This window comes from Mustela erminea, chromosome 8, assembly GCF_009829155.1.
Source record: "Mustela erminea isolate mMusErm1 chromosome 8, mMusErm1.Pri, whole genome shotgun sequence".
Classification (NCBI taxonomy): Eukaryota; Metazoa; Chordata; class Mammalia; order Carnivora; family Mustelidae; genus Mustela; species Mustela erminea.
The window spans coordinates 74,453,499-74,474,280 of record NC_045621.1 but is presented as its reverse complement, the minus strand read 5'-3'; the positions used below and the strand labels follow the sequence as shown (position 1 = coordinate 74,474,280).

At 36.4% G+C, this 20,782-nt stretch overlaps 1 protein-coding gene across 9 annotated transcripts in view; it reads left to right on the top strand.

Annotated features, from left to right (window-relative positions):
- The window catches only part of ZNF385B (zinc finger protein 385B), a 383,402-nt gene that overhangs the window by 151,645 nt on the left and 210,975 nt on the right, over positions 1-20,782 (top strand). The window contains exons 1-2 of one of the 9 annotated variants that reach the window (XM_032356102.1): positions 2,374-2,460; positions 8,290-8,341. The exons of 6 other annotated variants lie outside the window; for them this stretch is intronic. The gene's annotated coding sequence lies outside the window, so the exon portion shown is untranslated. Of the gene's footprint in view, positions 1-2,373; positions 2,461-8,289; positions 8,342-20,782 lie in introns of those variants that run through there. 2 more of the 9 variants (XM_032356101.1, XM_032356106.1) reach the window with 2 other exon arrangements.

Below are 20,782 nucleotides of genomic sequence, written 5' to 3'. Positions count from 1 at the left end.
ATATGACCCAGCAACTGCACTACTGATACAAATGTAGTGAAAAGATACAGATGTAGTGAAAAGAAGGGGCATATGCACCCCAGTGTTCATAGCAGTGTCCACTACAGCCAAATGGTGGAAGGAGCTGAGATGTCCTTCAACAGATGAATGGATAAAGAATATGTGCTTCATATATACAATGGAATATTACTCCACCATCAGAAAGGATGTATACCTACCATTTACATCTACATAGATGGAACTGGAGGGTATTATACTAAGTCAAATAAGTCAGTCAGAGAAGGACAGCTATTACATGGTTTCACTCATATGTGGAGTATAAGGAGTAGTGCAGAAACAATATGAAAAGGAAGGGAAAACTGAATGGGAAGAAATCAGAGAGGGAGACAAACCATGAGATATTCTTGAATCCAGGAAACAAACTGAGGGTTGCAGATAGAGGGGTGGGTAGGGTATTGGGTGAGTGGGTGATGGGTATTAAAGAGGGCATTTGATTTGATGAGCTCTGGGTGTTATATGCAACTAATGTATCATTAACCATTAGTTCAAAAACTAATGATATGTTGGATAAGTGAATTTAATTTTTTTAAATGTTAAAAAATAATTTTTAGTATAAATATGTACAATGAATACTTCTAGTCAAGCAAAATATTTGTGACATACTAAAAAATATTTATTGTTGATCTGAAACTCAGATTAAACTGGACATCCTATAGTTTATTTGGAAACACTAGACTTGTTAAAAATTGAGTACTTTTTGTAAATAGAGATACAGAAAAGATGAAGAAAATATATTAACCTTGTATTTAGAATGTAACATCCATCAGGGTGTTCATTTCTGCGTTTTTTATTATCTGGAGAGTCCCCAGAATCTAGGTCTGTGACTAGCACTCAGTAAATACTTATTGTATGTGTGAAGGAACGTATGTTAAGGTTAAAAGTATTGTGGCATGTAGGATGCTTAACATACAAGAGAACAGAACTAAGATTTAGATATTTGTTCCTAAATATATTCTATGTGTCTGATATTTTATTTCTTCAGCAAAAATGATCTTGAGCAATCTTCTCAAGAATGTTCAGTATGGAAAATGAGGTACAAAGGAAAGATAAGTCTTTGAAAATGAAATTTTGAGTCATATTAGGGTTAGGAAGTTTTGCATCACTAGTTTACTAGAATTTTCAAGAGTAATTCTGAGGATTTTAACTGATCAATAACTTGAAGTTGTAAGTGTAGTGTGTAGCACAAAATGATGTGATTTGGAATGTATTTCTGAAAAAAATAAACACTTCAGAGATCGTTTTCAACAAAGGGAAATATGACAGATGAGTGGATTACTGGGAGCTGGCCACAGCTTCCCTGCCAGCAAGGAGTTTATCAGAGTCTTCTTCATCTAGATCTAAAACAGTGCTGAGAGAACTGATTGGGTTCACCCCTATTTAAGTGCCCTTGACAACACCACAATCTGGTTGGATTTCTTAAACTGACACTTGGGGTAGAAGAGGATACAAAAAGGCACAGGAATGACACGTGTGACTGTCATTTGTTCAGGGTTTACTGTGAGCAAGCATGCATCTGGTAGGAATCCACTTAATCTCATAAGAATCCTGCAAAAAAGGTATTAGGAGCGCCATTTTTCAGATGGAAAAATTGAGATATACAAAGATGGAATAATTTAACACAATAAGTGGTGAAGATGGGAATTGAGCCTATATCTCTTTTCCATTGTGCAACATTGCAAATCAACTTATTCTAATAATGGAAACCTGCAAAATATATTGCCTTGTTTTACCAAAATCATCATCATAGAAAATAATTACAAGTAGATCATATTACCATGAATCAAGCTTTGGATTTACATAAAGTTCATAAACATCTTCTAACCAAAGTCATTAGTCCAGTGATTGAGTTCTACTCTCATATTTTCTCTCATCCTCCCTTCATCAGGAGGGCAGTGGATTGCCTTTGCATTTTCTCATTGTACAGTCATCATTGTACATGAGTCTATCTGTTGGTGTCTGGGCAGGCAGCAGATGGTACATTCAAGTAGGTAATTGAGAGTTTAAGGAAGGGAATATTTAAAAAGGTGTGGACAGGGTTGAGAGAACAAGTGGGAGAGAGAGAAGAGCCAGGAACTAGCAGTAGCTGGAATCAATTACTGTCCCTTGACCCCAAAGTAGCAAGGAGAGGGAGCCAGGAGCCAGAGACAGGTGCAGCTGCAGGAGAGACACAACCAGCAGGCAAGGAGCTGCTCTTTCCTAGGAAGGCTACGGCCAGTTTGTTGCCACCAGGAAGAAGAAAAATCAAAGTCTAGAATGAAAATGAAGAAGTAAACAAATACCTGCCTTCCCAATACCTGCCTTCCCTCTCTTCTTGCAGTCTAGTCTCTTGCTGGTGGCCAACATTAACTGAACTCAACCAGAAGCCAGAGGACAAGGGAGCCACTGATCTAGTCCACAAAGGTCAGTCTCCCAGGGTCAGAGCAGGGTGGAGAATGGGACATATTGACTCTGGAAGGGCAGATGGGAAATACCCGTTGCATAGTGCTTTCTTGCCACGGTCGCATAGCCCAATAAGCCTATGTTTTCTTCTCCTGCACTCTTGTTTGCCACATTTCTTTTCTTCTGTCTTCCAATGTCTCTCTCTGGCAGATGTCCTCTCTCTGATCTGCATGGAGGGCTGCCAGTTAGCCCCACTTCTTGCATTTCAGTGATGTCAGTGCTGGGCCCCATTTCTATGGAGCTCCTGGTGTTTTTCAACCCCAATTGCAGGTCAGCTGAGGGGCACATACTCTGGGGTAGGTCTCCTTAGTCACCTGATTTCTGATTTCACTTGGGAAGCCTCTCTTCCTTGTCATAACATTGGCAGTCTTCCTTCAGATCCTCCAGTATTAACAGTTCTAAAGGTATTTCCCTCAAATGGCTACCTTCCTGGGAAATCAAGTAGCCCTGCCTTCATAGTGTGTCTGATTTCCTATGGCATTTCTGCCCTCAGAAACAGCCAAGTCCATAGCGTTTATTACCCAGTAGAAACCATGACTCATTTGGTACTGCTTTAGAGAACTGGCACTCAAAGAACATAGTCCAACAAAAGGAGGTTTTTTCCCTTCTCCTTTTTTTTTTTTTTTTCTTTTTGTACCTACTTCCCTTGAATATTCAGAAGAGGACACATAAAACTGTATTCAGGAAATTCCCTTTCCCTCCCTTCATGAGTTTCCCGTGGAAGTCCCAGAGAATTTGCCTGACAACAGAACACCCCCATCCCACCCTCCACCCCCCCAGGGCGGAGAAAGGAAAGAAACTGTTCTGGTAGAGGTGAGACCCTTCTCAGTAGATAGAGGATGAGAAAGGCTGGGTGCGTTTCTGCCTGAGTAAGATTTCCTCACCAGCAGGAGGATCATGATGGAGTAAGATCAGCTGCACTGAAAGGTATCAAAAGCCTTTTAAACTTTGAACAAGTTGATAGTTATGGCATATGGATTACAGTCTCATAACCAAAGTCATTTCCATCTGTAATTATTACAATGGCTGCCATTTATTGAGTGCTTGTCCTGTGCCAGGCATTTTACCAAGGATTTTAATATATTTATCTCTAAACTGCAAACCAAATCTGTAGCATAGTTGGTGCCAACCTCACTTTACAAATGAAGAGATTGAAATGCAGAGCCATGAGTTGAAATAATTATGACTCTAAAGCATGTACCCTTGTCATTAACGGTGGCGTTAGTGTAGTCGCTCATAGCAGTTGAACAAATACTTTGATCGGTCCTCGTGCTAACTTCATGCAGTCAGCATTTTTAATCTTCCCATAAACCTAGTGAGGTATTAGTGTTGTTAGCACCAGTCTGCGGATGAGAGTCGGAGAGATGTAGGCACCCTGTTGGATGCCTAGTACTCAACAGAGTCACAACATGAACCCAGGTCTACTGGATACCAGATGTGTTCTCTTAATCACTGATCCATTCTCCCACGATGCCTGTTTTATAATATTATATATTAGGTTTTACATTGTGGTGTTATTAATGTAGTAGCTTCTTATTTTGCAATTTCTAGGACGACTCTGTGTGGACAGAGGAGGGTATTTCTAAGAGTTGAGAAAGAGTTAACATGACAGGACGTGCTAAGATACTGTTTGAAGCAGTGCAGGTCAGTTTGTGAGTGCTGGGGTGGAGCAGCATATTCCATGGCAGTCATTTTGATATAGAGAAATCTGGGGTTCATGAGATGAGTCAAGAGAATAACAAACAGCAACTGACCCTGTGAAACAGAAACCAAGGAATAAATTATAATACACAGGTCCTTTGGCTTGATGTTTACCCGCTAGCCCATTCCTTTAAGAGCAAACCAGTAAGGGGTGCCTGAGTGGCTTAGTCAGTTAAGTGCCTGACTCTTCATTTCAGCTCAGGTCTTGATCTCAGGGTCGTGAGTTCAAGCCCCACATTGGGCTTGATGCCCTCATAAGGAAAAAAGCATAATCCAGTAATAGTCATCATTTCTTGGGAAGTCTCTGTATAGTTTGGGTCATTCCCTTTATAATTGGCTCTTATTAAGACAGGACTTAATCAAACACTCATGTGTATTCTTGATAGCTCTCAACATGCCAATAAAATTGGAATGGGAAGTGAGAGGAGTACACTGCATCTGGTTTAAAATATGACTTGAGATAGTTTTTTGAATATTATTTATTTTTATCTAAATGTTTTTAAAACCAGTATAGTTAACATACAGTGCTATATTAGTTTTAGGTGTACAATATAATGATTCAACAATTCTATACATTATTCAGTGTTCATCATGATAATTGTGTTCTCTATATATGTATATTATACACATACACACACTTATACACCCTACATCTTCTTTATTCAGTTATCTATTGATGGACACTTGGGTTGCTTTCATAATTTGTCTATTGTAAATAATTCTGCAGTGCAAATACCTTTTTGCACTGTTTTCATATTCTTTGGGTAAATACCCAATAGTCGAATGTGATAGTTTTATGGAAGACAAGTCCTGACATTGACATTAGCCTTCATGTTCTGAAATGAATAAAATATGGAGCTGTTTTTATAAAATACAAATTTTGGCTTGACTAGTCAGTTGTCTCATGAGAGAATTGGCAAAAACAAAAAGGGAAGCAATTCTCAGAAGACCACAGATAAACTCTTCCACAGACTTCAGGTGATTTCCTAAGATGTATGTTTTTATTTTTTTTTTTATTATATTTTTAAAAGATTTTTTTATTTATTTGACAGGCAGAGATCACAAGGAGGCAGAGAGGCAGGCAGAGAGAGAGAGAGAGAGAGAGAGGGAAGCAGGCTCCCAAGATGTATGTTTTTAAACAAAATTTCAATTTGGTTAGAAGAAAACCACTCACTTTTAGCAGATTAAGATAATTTTTAATGTTTAAAAATTATATTTTGGTTAGGTGATTTCTACCATGATTTCATGAAGTTTCCCCTCCTTTCCAGTTTTAGGGGTGGGCCAGTTGAGAGGAGTGTGCTTTTGGGATCAAGGAACATTATCCTAAATCATACACTTAAAATGTTGTCCTCTCTACCAGCCTGTCATTCACATTCTTAACCTTCTGCTTTCCCATTGTTGAACTTTTATCCTGAAGAAGTTGAGACTCAGAGACACAAGTGTATAAAAGAGCATTTAATAGGACCAGATTCTGAGCCTTCCTTTCCCTAAGCCAATTTCTAATGTAAATCCTAGCTATTCCAGGCTTTTGGTATCATTTTTCTTGAATTCCTATCTCATTGAAGCCTTGTGCCAAGCACTCAAAATAAATAGACCACAAAGTAATCCAGAAGCTCACAGGCAGTTTTTTCCTTGAAAAGTGGCTCCCAGTGCAAATTGGTGCAGCCACTGTGGAAAACAGCATGGAGGGTCCTCCAAAAGTTAAAAATAGAACTATCCTATGATCCAACAATTGCAGTACTAGGTATTTATCCAACGGATACAAAAACGCTAATTCAGATGGATACATGCACCCTGATGTTTATAGCAGCATTATCTACAATAGCCAAATTATGGAAGCAACCAAGTGCCCAATGACTGATGAATGGGTAAAGATGTGAGATACACACTCACTGAAATATTACTTAGCCGTCCAAAACAATGACCTCTTGCCATTTGCAACGATGTGGATGGAGCTAGAGAGTATTATGCTAAGTGAAATATGTCAGTCAGAAAAGACAAATATCATATGATTTCTTCATATGTGGAATTTAAGAAACAGAACACATGAGCAAAGTGGGGGTGGGGAAGAGGCAATCTAAGAAACAGACTCTTAACTCTAGAGAACAAACTGGGGTCACCAGAGGAGAGGTGGGTAGGGGGATGGGTAAAGTAGGTGATGGGGATTAAGGAGGGCACTTTTGATGAGCACCAGATATTGTATGGAAATGTTGAATCAGTATATTGTACACTGAAAACTAATATTACACTGTAAGTTAACTAACCGGAACTTAAAATCTTTAAAAAAAGGAAAGTGGCTCCGGGACCACACTGCCCTGACACTGTGGCTGCTTGTGAAAAATTCAGATTCCTAGGTGCCTGTGGAGGCCTATGGAATCCAAACCTTGGCACCTGGACAGGGAAGGGGAGAGCCTAGAGCCTTCCTAGAGCCACCGAGGAGAATAAGAACATGAACAGAACTGGTGGTAACATGATGAGACGAAGGCAGCAGTCGTGTGGAAAGAGTTGGGAAGGGAACGTGAGGAAGAGCTGGCCTTGACTCCTTATTGATAATTGACTCCTTATTGATAATTAGCAAGCAACAGCTTCCTGCTGGCCTTTGATGCCAGTTGAAGTAGAACATACCTCTATGCCAATGCAATGTGTGGTTCATCCTGGTTAACTACATTTGGTTTAGAATCTACTGGACTTATTTCTTGCTAAATATCGTTGGCTATCCAAAAACGTAATGTTTAGTATCAGAGGATGAAATTAACTGTTAGCTTTCTAGCTAAGCCGAGCACTTTAAATTGATTCATTTATAGGTAGTATAAAATGGTGCTGTCCATACAGTCAGGATGATTGCTGCTCCTACGCTCAAATTACATAGTCCATGAATACGTATTGACTTCCATTTCTCCTTTTGCAAGATTATATAACTGTTGCACTTTTAATTAGGAGGGTGATGATGCTGATACCAAGAAATTCAGTGCAATGAACTTTTTATTATTAGAGATAAAAATTAATCCTCAATTCCTTTGGCCTTTTAATTGTTTAACTGTGGAATCAGTCAAATGTGGAGGCTGAAGAAGCACCAAGGGATAATGTAATTGCAACTCTTCAAACAATTGTATCTGTCTGGAGAATGAAGATTGATGATCTGGAAAATAGATCTCATTGTTTCAGTAGTAGAATTATGGGCTTTGCCAGTGGCTATTAAGAGAGATTCTCTGGGAAACTTTTTACCAAAAAGAAAAAAAAAAAAAAAGATACTTTTGAGATGAAGGAAATTTAATTCAAACACTTTTCATTAAGCAAGGCCAGAAACTCCAATTCCCAAGTTCATAGTTGACGAGAGGCCCCAGAGCACTAATTATCCATTTTTCAAGTTTCCTGATAGAAAGCTCTTCAATTAGATATAGACAAGGGGGAAATTATGGTAAAAGGAAGGGTATTTTGTCCTTTCTGAAGAGCACTAGGAAAATAGAGACTATATAACAATGTTAAGAGATAATTATATTAAATGAGTTAAGCACTTTGAATTATCTTAAAAGATGTTAAATTACTTTCAGTATTGCTATTTCATTTAAAGGGCTTAAAATTTTAATTCAGAAAGTCAACTTGCATTCAGTATTCGTTTGTGTTCCCTAAACTCTCAGAGATGATAGGTTGCCATGGGCGGCCTCAGACATCTCCTGGGGAAATTGGTCCTTCTGTGGATAAACTAGGTTGTGTTTTTTTGTTCAAAGTGCCAATGAACATTGGAAATGTGATTCAGTATACTTGTCATGCTGTTAGGAAGATTGATTAGTTGTTTCACTTGTTGAGTCTCTGTGGTCATACATATATGGGGTAGACAGGGATATAGATGATGGACTTGGTAGGAGGCTGTGAGCAATCACGGATTAATAGAAATAAGAGGAAATACCTCCCTCAGTGTTCAACCACATAATGGTAGCCCATGAATATTTTATTTTACCATTTTCAAGTGAAGGAAGCTTAGAAGGTGAGTTGAAGTGACCTCAGTCTCTATGGCTTTATTTGTAATGTAGTGTTTCTTGTTATTTGCTGCTAAGCAGAGAGTGAAGATATAACTGTTTACCTCAACAGGGTAAATGGAAGCAGTTCTACAACCATGGTCCACCAACCAGCTGAACTCTGAGTATGTATCTGTCCAGGAATTATTTCTAATCTGAGCACAGAGATGATACAGAACATGCATTTGGAATGAAACAGTCACTGGCATTTTGCATGATTTTGTTCTGTTATTGGAGAACTCTGCTAGAGGTCAGTGAATGTAGATGCCAGGTTTCAGAAACCCAGGGCTAGAGAAACAGATTAGAGGTGCTCATTATTAGTACTGGAAGGTTTTAAGGTTCATCTTTTAGAAATGTGCAAAACTATTCTTTCTTATATCTATAGCATTTCTTATTTTAAAGGTAAAAAGGAGGCAGTGTCATATGAGAATGGCACTAAAAGACAATGAAGTTGGGGAATTGGGGAGAATTGAAAGCAGGTTAAAAATAACTTGGGCCTTAACATGATTTGTTCAGGATGTTCAGGATAAAATAACCACAATTTAAAAACAGGTGAACATGAATGTTCTGTAACGGTAATCAATGTGGTTTCTCTGTAAACCATTTCAAAACTAAAGACATGAGAAGAGAAACTAAACTCCAACAGTTGTCCCTCCCGCCCCCTCCCCCCAGTGCTTCTCTCCTACTCATAGAAAACCTAACCACACTGGTGCTTCCCATCTTAACTCTAGGTGTGGCTGTGGAGGACTTTTTTTTTTTTTTTTAACAAGAATAGGATGCTTTTATACCTATAATTCAGAAGGTACTTTAGTCCCACTTAATTATTTGGCATTATTTGTCTGCATTATAAGTCATTAGAAGATATTCAAAAAGAGAAAATGAGAGAGAAGGAAGCTGAGATTCTGTATATGGGTTATTTTTCCATCAGTAAGATGCTGTTCACCCCTTTAGGGATGACTTTCCCTTCCTGATCAGGGTCTCTTAGCCTATAGTAGATGAGCTCTGGTCTCAGCTATGAACTTCAGAGACCCCAGGTATTGATTCTACCTCATGGGGCAGTGGAGTTAATAATAATAATTATTATTATAATGGCAGTGAAGTTAATAATAATAGGATTGGGGACCTCTACCCAGTTGAGGGAAGGCTAAAGTTTTCCTCTTGGGTTAAGAAGGAGTAAAAACTCAGTGAAATGATCACAAACCCAAGGGCCAAGAAGATTATACATCTGTGCCATAATCAGTCCAAAGTCTAGTAAATAGGTTTGTTCAGAGAGAGAGTTTAACCACAGCGAGTAGGACAAAAGCCATTAAAATGTGGTAAATGAACAAATAAATGATTCTGGGATTTGGACTTGGAACCTAAGGGGTGGGAAGTAGGATATCAAAGAGAAAACTTCTTAAAGCAAAAGGTGGTTAGCTTGTAGTTACAAGAAGAACGGTAGGAAATGTCAAGACACCCAGAGAAGGACACACAGATGCAACACGTCATGATGGTCATGCATGGAGAAATGGGGAGCAGGGAGATCATCCCGTGGAAGAGGGCAGGAATTCAAAAATTATGTTCAGAAACTGCTTAAAGGGAAGAGTAGGGTCACAGAAGGCGGAAGAGGGTGGGGAAGTGACCACTCTCGTAAGTAAAGTCAGGTCCTGCTGATGCAGAAAAATGTGTCAAAAAGAACTATTTCTGCTGTCATCGACGTATGAAAAGTCACAGGAGCCTTGGCATAATATCTTCCTTTGTTGGAATCCGTGACAAGCATTCATATCCTTACATAGCATCACAAGAGAAGGGCGGCGAGTGGAGGACAGAGTATGAGTAGTATTGTTCTGTCTGGCCAAATAGCATCTTACAATTCCTTTACTGTGCTGTTTTTAATGGCTCCAAAGTGAATATGAATATGCCATGGGTAATTTAATAATTTTTTTATTATTTGACACTTATGCTATGGTAAGTTTTTATATTATAAATTATGCTACAGCAAATAACCCTGTAGGCCAATCTTCGTCATTAGTTGTTTCCTTTGAAAAACTGATGTAAATTGAGTACACAGCCTTAGAAATTGCTTATGTTACACTGTTGATACTGCTTGCCAGACTTTCTTCCAGAATTTGTACCAATGGGGGCCCCTGGGTGGCCCAGTCAATAAGTCCTTGCCTTCAGCTCAAGCTCAGGTCATGATCCCAGGGTCTTGGGATGGAGTCCTACATCAGGCTTCTCCCTCTCTCGTTCCCCCTGCTTGTATTCCTTCCCTTGCTGTCTCTCTCTCTCTCTCTCTGTCAAAAAAATACATCTTTTTAAAAAATTTGTACCAATGTACACTATCATCAACAGTGAAACAGCAACCGTTTCCCACATTCACGTGTGCGACTCCTAGCACATCATCAGTTTTATAAACCTCTGAATTATATTTTTCTAATAATGCAGATGATGTCAATTAAGTCATATGAACTCTTTTTACTGGTAGGCACTGTGACCAAAGGTATGTAATTTTAAAATACCTGGTGGAAGTTAGAGCTGTATTCTATAGTGATCAAAGAATATTTAAGCTATACAGAGTGATCATACTCATAATTTTACTAGCACAGTGTTCTAACCTATTTCTGTAACTGTAGTCTAAAATATTTCTTTTTATCCTTCTAATTGGATAACTCCTAGAAAGGAAACTAATAATTCTTCTTTTATCTAAAACTAGAAAATTCAACTAGAGAAATTCAGAATATAAGGTCCCTGAACAGCTCAATGATATTACTGTATTTTAGTTTTAAAAGAACACCCAAATCAGAATCCATATTTGAAATATATTACTGTAGCTAAGAAAGTATGAAACACTGTTCACACACATTATTTGATGTGGAAAAATATATATTAAAAAAGTAGAAAATGTCCTCCTGTTATTGATCTCAATAAATGCATTTATTTTTAAAACAGGATTAGGAGAAAATTGTCATGACTCACAGTGAGTCTAGTCAGAATCAAATAAAAAACCCAGCTGTTTGAATCAAGATCATTTATTTTAAGTTATATATTATTTTAAATGGCTACATGGGTAGCATAAAGAGCAAGAAACTAGAAATCAAGAATTAAAGTCTTAAACTGAACTCTGTCACTTTCTAGATGTGTGAATTTGGGGAATAAAATCTGAGTCACAGTTTATACATTTATTTTTTAAAAACCTCATTGCTTATTGTCTCTCAAACAGTTGTTAACAAATATTGAGATAAATGGATATGAAAATTTGCTATGTACTTGTAACACTCCCTGCTACTTTTAATAATTATAACCATATATTTTTTTCTCCAGACCTTTAGATTTTAGATTTTAATATTTAATACTTTAATGTGAAAAGTAGGGTGGGGGTGGATAAAAGAAGAAAATTGATAAAAGATGGATATTTCAAATAAAATTTATTTTGAAATATAACATAGCTCAGAAGAGTTCGTAAATCATACGTATTTGCTTTAATGAATTATAATTAATACACTAAAGTAGCTATTACTGAGGTTAAGAGATAGAACATTACAGCAGCACAGAAGGTCACCTTGTGCCCCATTTTAAGCTAATGACTACGGCCCCCCTTCCCAAAGATAACCAACATCCCAACTGCAAGTATTATATACTTCAGTTTTACCTGTTTTTAAATTTTATAAATGGAGTCGTATAATATGTATTTTTGGTGTCAAATTTCTTTTGAGATGCTCCATATAGCTGTACTCGAGTCACCTTTATTACTGAATAGTATTCCACATTTTCAAATATACCATAATTTATCTACTGGAAAACATTTGAATTGTTTCCAGTTTGAAGCCATTACAAATACTACCATGAATAAATAAAAATATCCAATATATTATATACCTCCTATATATATATCTCCACATGTATATACACATACATACACACATATCCTAGGTGTAGAATTACTTGATCAAAAGTTACACATATGTTTGATAATGAGATTTCTTCAAAAGTTTTTCCAAATTGGAAAATTCATAATTTGTGAGAGTTCTGGTTTTTCCATATCCTCACCCACATTTGGTACTGTTAAATTGTTTTGATGTTAGTCACTCTCCTGGACATATAGTGGCCTATAGTTTTAATTTTATTTCCTTGATTATTAATGAGATTGAGAACCTTTTAATAATTTCATAAAAATTTGAATATCTCCTTTTGTGAAGCACCTATTTAAGCCTTTTGCCCACTTTCTATTGGTTTGTCTCGGGTTTTAAGTGATTTGTAGAAGTTGCTTATTCTGAAGACGAGTCCTTTGTCATATTCATGGCTTGCAAATATCTCACACTCTGTGGGCTGGCTTTTTAATTTCTTAGTGGTCTTATAATAAGTAGAAGACCTTAATTTCACACACTTCAGTTTGTTAATCTCTTCTTTTGTGATTAAGACTTTTTCTTTCTATTTAAGTTATTCTTGCTTATCACGAGGACATGAATGTATTTTCTTTTACAATGTTACAGAAATTTTGTTTTGCATTTCACATCTAGAGCTACAGTTTATCTAGGATTAAGTTTTATTTTTTAAAAAAAGGATTAAGTTTTATGTGCAGCGTGAAGGGGTTTTGGGAGTCAGGATTTGTTCGGTTAGTTTTTCTCCCCCACGTGCACGTACAATGGATGCAGAATTATTTATTTTAAAATCTTTTCCTGACATTTCTGCTACCATAAACGCAGTGTCCACATTTGTATTGGATTATCTTAACTATTTGTTTCATTGATGTATTTGTTTAGCTTTATGCCAATACCACACGGTTTGAATTTCTATGACTTTATAATAAGTCTTGAGCTCTTCTCCTCACCTTCTTTTTCTCCAAGTTTGTCTTGTCTATTTTTTATTTGTCTAAATTTTAGAATAATATCTACTAAAAAAAAAGAAAACTTCTGAAGTTTTTATTGGGATTACATAAAATCTATAGGTTAATTTGAGAGAAATGACATCTTTACAATATTGAGTTTCTCCAGTCTAAAGTGTTGTATGTCCATGTTATTTTGGTTTTCATTTTAGTAATGTTTTATGATTTTCTGTACAGAAGTTTCACATATGATTCTTGAAATTTATTCCTGGGTATTTGATGTTTTATGCTGTTGTAATTGTTCAGTTTTTTAAATCTATTTTTCCAACTCTTTTATAGATGTTGAATTGATATTATTGACTTTTTATTTAACAACATTGCTAAATTGACTTTATTTGATTATCTGAAATCCTTGAGATTTTCCTACATACACAAATCACATCATCAGCCAATAATTACAGCTTCATTTTTTTCTTCCTAGTCTTACAACATTTTTTTCTTTTCCTTGTCTTATTGCCTTAGCTGGAACCTTCAATATAGTATTGATTAGAAGTATAAAGTACATTTTTGTCTCCTTGCCAATCTCAGAGAGAACATTTTCAATATTTAAACTTGAATTACAATATCTACCTTAGGAACTTTGTAGGTAATCTTTTTCTTTTTTTCCCACCTTTACTGAGGTGTAGATAATCTTTTTCTTTTTTTCCCACCTTTACTGAGGTGTACAGGTATTTGACAAATAAAAATTATGTATATTTAAGGTATATAATGTGATGGTTTGATATATATGTACATTGTAAAATGGTGACCATAATTATTAACACATCCATCACTTCACATAGTTACTTTTTTTGTTGTAGTGGTGGGGACTTTACAAAACATATAATACAGTATTATTAACTAGCATTATTTTAGATCCCCAGAACATATCCATCTTGTAACTAAAAGTTTATAGTCTTTGAAAAATATCTCCTTATTTCCCCATACCACCTTCTCTCAATCACCACTCTGTCCTCCGATTCTATGAGTTCAACTTTTTTAGATACTAAATATCAATTAGGTCATATAGTGTTTGTCTTTCTCTGCCATATTTCACTTAACATTAATTTCTCAAGGTCTATCCATGTTGTCCCAAGTGGTAGTACTTCCTCCCTTGTATAGATGAATCATATTCCATATATCACATTTTCTTTATCCATTCAACCATTGGCAGACATTTAAGGTTGTTTCCATAGCTTGGTTATTGTGAATAATGTGGCAATGAACATGAGAGTACAATTATCTCTTGGAGATTTTAATGTCATCTCCTTTGGATATATCCCCAGCAGTGAGATTGCTGAATCAAAGTTTTATTTTTAATTTTCTGAGGAACCTCCATATTGTTTTCCATAATAGTAACAGTTGTACCAATTTACATTCCCACCAACAGTATACAAAGCTTTCTTACACCCTTCCCAACACCTGTTATCTTTTGTCTTTTTGATAATAGCCATCCCAACAGGTGTGAGGCGATACCTCACTGTGGTTTTGATAGGCAGTTGCCTAATTATTAGTGATGTTGAATTCCTTTTCATCTACCTATTGGCCATTTTTATGTTTGCTTTGGAAACATGTCTGTTCAGCTCCCTTACTCATTTTTTTAAATTATTTTTTATTTTAATTTCTCTTTAGTACTAGAAATATTTATTTTGGTCCATGTGCAACAAACTCAAAATTACCTTTAGCAAATTATGCAACTAGCAATTATATTGAGCTAAGAAACACAATAGAGAAACTTCTAAAATAGACTCTATTAAATATTTAAATGCATCTAGCTATTCACAAAAAATATACTGTCTTTCTTTTTTTCACTTCTCACCTCCAGTCTGCCAGTATTTTTCTTATGCACAAATACTGAAATTCTAATGTAATATTTCTGAATCAATAGCCTGTATTTATAATTCAATAATCCTAATAATTTAAAAAAAGAGTCTTACTCATTTTTAAATCAGGTTTGTTTGTTTGTTTTTTATTTTTTATTTTTTTTGCTATTGAGTTCTATGAATTCCTTATATATTTTGGATAGTTACCCCTTATCATATACATGGTATGCAAATATTTTCTCCCAATCCATAGGTTGTGTTTTTACTTTGTTGTTCATTTCCTTTGCTGTGTAGGAGATTATTAGTTTGATATAGTACCACTTGTTTATTTTTGCTTTTGGTGTCACTCAGAAAATCACTGCCAAGACCAAAGTGAAGGAGCTCTTTCTCTGTGTTTTCTTCTAGGAATTTTGCAGTTCCAGGTCTTACATTTAAGTCTTTTATCCATTTTGAATTGATTTTTGTATATGGTGTAAGATGGCATCCAATTTCCTTCTTTTGCATGTGAACATCCAGTTTTCTTAGTACTGTTTATTGAAGAGATTATCCCTTTCTTGTTGTGTACTCTTGACACCTTTGTCATAGATTACTTGACCTTATTTGTGTGGATTTATTTCTGGGCTCTCTGTTTTGTTTCATTGGTTTCTTTGTCTGTTTTTATACAGGTACCATATTATTTTGATTAAAGATAACTTCTTTCAAGTTAAGGAAATTTCATTTTGTTAACAGTTTACTAAGATGTTTTTGTCAATAATGGATGTTTTGTTTTTTTAGATACTTTTTCTACACATATTGAGATGGTTGCATGCTTTTCCTCCTTCTGTTATAGTAGTAAGAATTAGATTTATTTTAGAATCCTTAACCATCTTTGCATTCCTAGAATAAGCACAACTTCTTCATCAAAAGTAAATGGAATAAATCTAAAATAATCCCAAAGTAAAAAGCTTATTTAAAAAAAAAAAAAGAAAACAAATGAGAACAGAAGTAAAGCCATTGCTTATCAGCCAGATGATTTGTAGTCAAAATTCACTTTAAACAAAATTAAGGCAAAATAAAGAGAAATCAGTAATAGGGTTTTGATTTACAGGGTAGCCAAAGCAGTAATAAGAAACATACACTGTTAAAACTATTAAGACTTAGAAGTTCAAAATCAATTGATAAGCCATGTTTAGGAACCTGGATACATAAGGGAATGTAGAAACAAATTTTGTTTCCACAAATACAAGAAGATACTTCTAATCTGGCAAACTCAGTAAGAAGACTGAGTTTCTTATTCTCTGTCAGCAACAGTGAGAAACTCTGTCCTAACTTGACCCTGGCTCATAAACATCCTTGGAATGGTTTCTTGTTTTCTTCAAACTCAGGACAAAGTTTCCTATAAGCATTCTGAGCGTCTAGCAAACTTAAAGCCTTCTTCAGTTTTACTTCTTATTAGCAGTTGTTGCTGTTGCTACTGCTATTGTTTTAGCAAACAGAAGAACAACAGAATGGCTTAAGGAGATTCTTATTCTCTAGACTCTTAGGGAGAGTTCTTGTTTCAGGTTGAGTCATCTCCCACACGCAAAGATTTCCACTCAGTTACGTGTTCAGAAGTGCCTATTCAGGAATGTTTAACCAATAGGTGCTTAAATTGGTCCTATAATGGCCCATTAATGTCCACGGGTATAAATATAAAGAAGTTTTTATTGGACATATTTGAAGACAAAACATTTTGCTGTGTTGCTTTTAATCATTTATTTCACTATCCTTCTCTCTCTTTGTCCCTCTCTCCTCCTTTCTCCTTTTCTGTCCCTCCCTTCTTCACTCTATCCCTTCTTTCTTTCCTTTACTTCCCCTTTCCGTATATTAAACTACTAGCAGACATGTGAGCATCTATTAACTCTAGCAAAGTACTGGGAATACAGGAAGTGGAAACTACATTACCTAACCTTAAGGAATTCCTTAAGGAATTTAAGGGCACAGGGTAAGTTCAAATTAATAAATATTTACCCACAATATTGTCAAAGCTCAAAATTAGGTGGAAATGTGTAGACAACAAGTCCTAGTTCAATGTAAAGAAAAATTTCTGTGGAAGTGGGAAGTGGGAAGAGTTCCTAAAAACAAAACAAAACAAAACAAAAAACCCATAACGTGGGCAGCCACCTTTGGCTAGGGTCATGATCCTGGGGTTCTGGAATCAGGCCTAGGTCAGGCTCCTTGCTCAGGGGGCAGTCTGCTTCCACCTCTCCCTCAGCCCCTCCCACCCTTTATTCATGCTCTCTTTCTCTTAAATAAATAAAATATTTTTACTGAGAGAAACTGAGACATGTAGGCTGTGTTTTGGGTACCTATGTATCTAGCTAAGAATCTATTTCTAGTCGTAGGCACAGGAATATAGGCAAGAGGAGAAGTGCAGCACAGGTGTGAAGACACAGAGCAACTGAAACAGATATTTTTTGTATCTCATGGATCTAACACTGGAAAAGAATCTGCCAATGAGTGAAGGAGTATGTGTGTGTGTGTGTGTGTGCATCTATTTTATAAAAACGACTAACATGACTTAATCTGAATTTAACTATATGAAGCTGCTGATTTTGGTTTCCTTTTTTGTTCATGGCTTCTTGTCAAACAAACAAACACCCCAAACTATCCTTACTGTAGGATATTAATTCTGAACTCTTTCTAGGTTCGTTCTAGTGGTACATATCTGCTTAGATGATTGCGGAATGCAACAACTGAGTGTACTTTACTGGAAGGAATACATCTTGAACTAAAATTTCAAAAAATAAAGCAATTTTTTAAAATCTCATATTGCATTTAGAAGGTCCTGTGAACTGAAGTGAAAAAATGAATCTCGTTGGGTCAGTCCATCTGGGTTTTGTTTTACTAGCAGAGAGATTTAACTGATAAAGTAAGGTACCAAGCCCACTCTGAATCACTCCCCATTTGCAGTAAGAGGCCTGGCTCAGCTCTTTCCCCGTTCCACTTTTATCCAAGTCACATGTGGACAATTAGTAGATTTTCTGTTCAAATGAAAATGTTCATTTGCTTTTCTAATTTACCATTGTGACACTGGAACTCTGATTGAAAGCATTTTAACTTTTATAGTAAACAGTAAAAAAGCCTCATAAAGCCCTCACAAAACTTCAGGAGTTAAGATATATTCCTTATGACTGTCTACATTGTGATATTTGTGTTGCCAATTATTTTATCTAGAATCATTCCCTTAACTCCATTTCCTGTTTTTTCTTGAGAGTACTTTGCAGAGGACATGTTTTTAATAGGCTATAATCATCACATGGGCAACAGGGATCTTGGCAAGTAGCTATTAACAGTATAGACAGAAACTTGGAGTGTGATGGTTTTAGACTTCCTGAGCTTCTTGATGCTATTTTAATGCACTAAGAGTATAAACTAAATTTAGATCCTGCTGACTGTTACCAGAGTGAAGTGCGTGCCTCTTTTGCAGACAATGCTAGATTTAGTCACTGTGTATTTCTGTCAAGCTGGGAGTGCAGTTTACAGCTCTCATCCCTTCTCAGCATTTAGTAACTATATGTATGTATTTAATAATTGCTTGGAATTGCACCTGTTTGTTTAAATGTTGTTCCTAAAGCAATTACTGACATTGTGTTGTTTTTCTTTTGGTCACTGTGTTTTATTTTGGTAAATCTGGCATTATGCATAAATTTATCATTTCTGACAGGAAGTCTGTGTTACAGGTTTTCTAGTCCATGGTTCTCTAGTCTCTAGTCCACGGTTTCTCAGCCTGGGGACTCGAGCGTTCTGGGTCAGACAATTCTTTGTTATGGGCAGGGAGAAGCTATCCTGTACACTATAGGATGTTTGGCAGCACCCTGGACTCTGTGCATTAGAGGCTAACAGCCCATCCCTCTAGCCCAGTCATTACAACCAGAAATGTCGACAGATATTTGAATGTTGCCTGTGGAGCCAAATCACCTCTAGTTGAGGACAACTACTCTGATCTGCCCACTGCTCACAGTCTTTTTCGTTCGGGCTCCAGTCCAGACTACTGTCATCTCTCAGCAAACCTCTGTAAGAGTTTTCTGCTGGGTTGCGCTGCACGTGCCCCAGCTGTTCTCCAGTTCAGACTCCACATTGTAGCCAGAGCGTTTTCCCAAACCCAGATCTCATCACATTACTCCCAGTGACCTAGGACAAAGACAGAATTCTTAAAAATAGCCTCCCCACGTTCATCTGGGAGTACCCCTTTGCTTTCTCTCAACCCAGTTTTTCTTGCCAGTTGAGGGTTTTCTGCGCGCCCTTCGTCCCTCTGCCCCTCCCTTGCTCTACTCCTCTCCGTGCACCTGGCCAGCTTGCACGCACTCTTCGGTTCTGGCTCTGGTGGAGCCTCATGCTGGCAGCTTATTCTTATCTGATGACTTAAGGACCAAGTCAGATTGACCCGTTATAGTTAATTCTAGGCCAGTTGGACTAAAGCCAATCATCTAAAAGCCAGTTTACCAAAGGGCCAAATTACTAACCATAGTCACCAAAATAATAGATTTTAACAAACCATTTTATTTTGTTATTTATAGTTTAGTTTCACATGAATTGAGTTTAGAGGGCTATATAGAATCAGTATTTGCATATTCTGGGGTCTTCAGACTCCCTCCCCGTCCCCATGAACCCTGTCTCTCAGTTCAGGTTCGCCTCTCTGGGACTAGCAGACCAGCCCAACCAATGTGCTGTGTCTCCATCTTTCCCCAAGTAGGCAGTTGGAGTCAGAATCAAATATAACATTTCTTAAAATGCAGTTATAATAATAACACATTAAAAATGGAAATCTTCAAAATCTCTGGAAGTATCCCAAACAATCTGTATTGCTTCAAAATTTGTAAGAAACAAAATTTGGTAAAATTAATAAGTTCGCCTATTTGTCATTTGGGATTATAATGAACAGTTCCTAAAATTTCCAAAAATAGGCAAAATCAATATTGACTTTAAAAGGATTAAATAGGTATCAGTATGAGGTAAATATTTCCAATAGGAAATTTGGGTTATATTTATAAGGATAGATCCATAATAAGACCAAAGTAACTCATTTCCCTTTAACTTTTGACAAAGTTAATATTCCTTAAAAGGGCTTTTAGGAGCAGCTGGGCGGCTCAGCCAGTTGAGCGTCGGACTGGATTTCAGCTCAGGTCATCTCCTGGGTGTGGAATGGAGCCCTGTGTTAGGTTCCAGCTCAGCATGGAGTCCGCTTGTCCCTCTCCCTCCCCTTACATTCCTCACCCACTCTTAGCCACACACTCCCCCTCTATAAAATAAATAAATAAAATCCTTTACACAAAGGGTTTTAAGATCAATGTATTTGTTGACTGTAGTTAAGAAGAATATATCATGATTGCCCAGTTGCGATTCTACACTTATTTGAGGATTACTCCAGTAATAATCTATGTGTCTCACTTAGTTATAGACTCCACGAGAGCAGGAACTGACTATTTTTACTAGTAATTCTTCACAGAGCATATCATAATATAAAAGTCCATTTAAGTGTTGTCAAATAGATAAATTATGTTAAAAATGCAGTATTAGCCACCTAATATGCAACATTGACATTACCAGTAGTCGCTAGCCTTAAAAAAGCTGTTGGTAATTCTGGACCTAATTCTGTAAAAGCATTAAAAATATAGAATAGACTTTGATATAGCATTTATTGGAACACTGTGTTTTTTCTAAGACCAAGAGCTTTTGCTTAATCTTTTGGTAGCACAATAAACATTTCACTTTTCAGATAGAAGTCTATATGGTTGTATAAAAAGCAAGTCTGTAAATTTTATTTACTACCATATTCAAATGAAGTAGTATGGTTCTTTACCAAGTTTAAGTAATATACTACAAGAGTGTTTTCAAATTAATATTATAAAACAATATCTTCAAGTAAAACTAGAACATGAGTA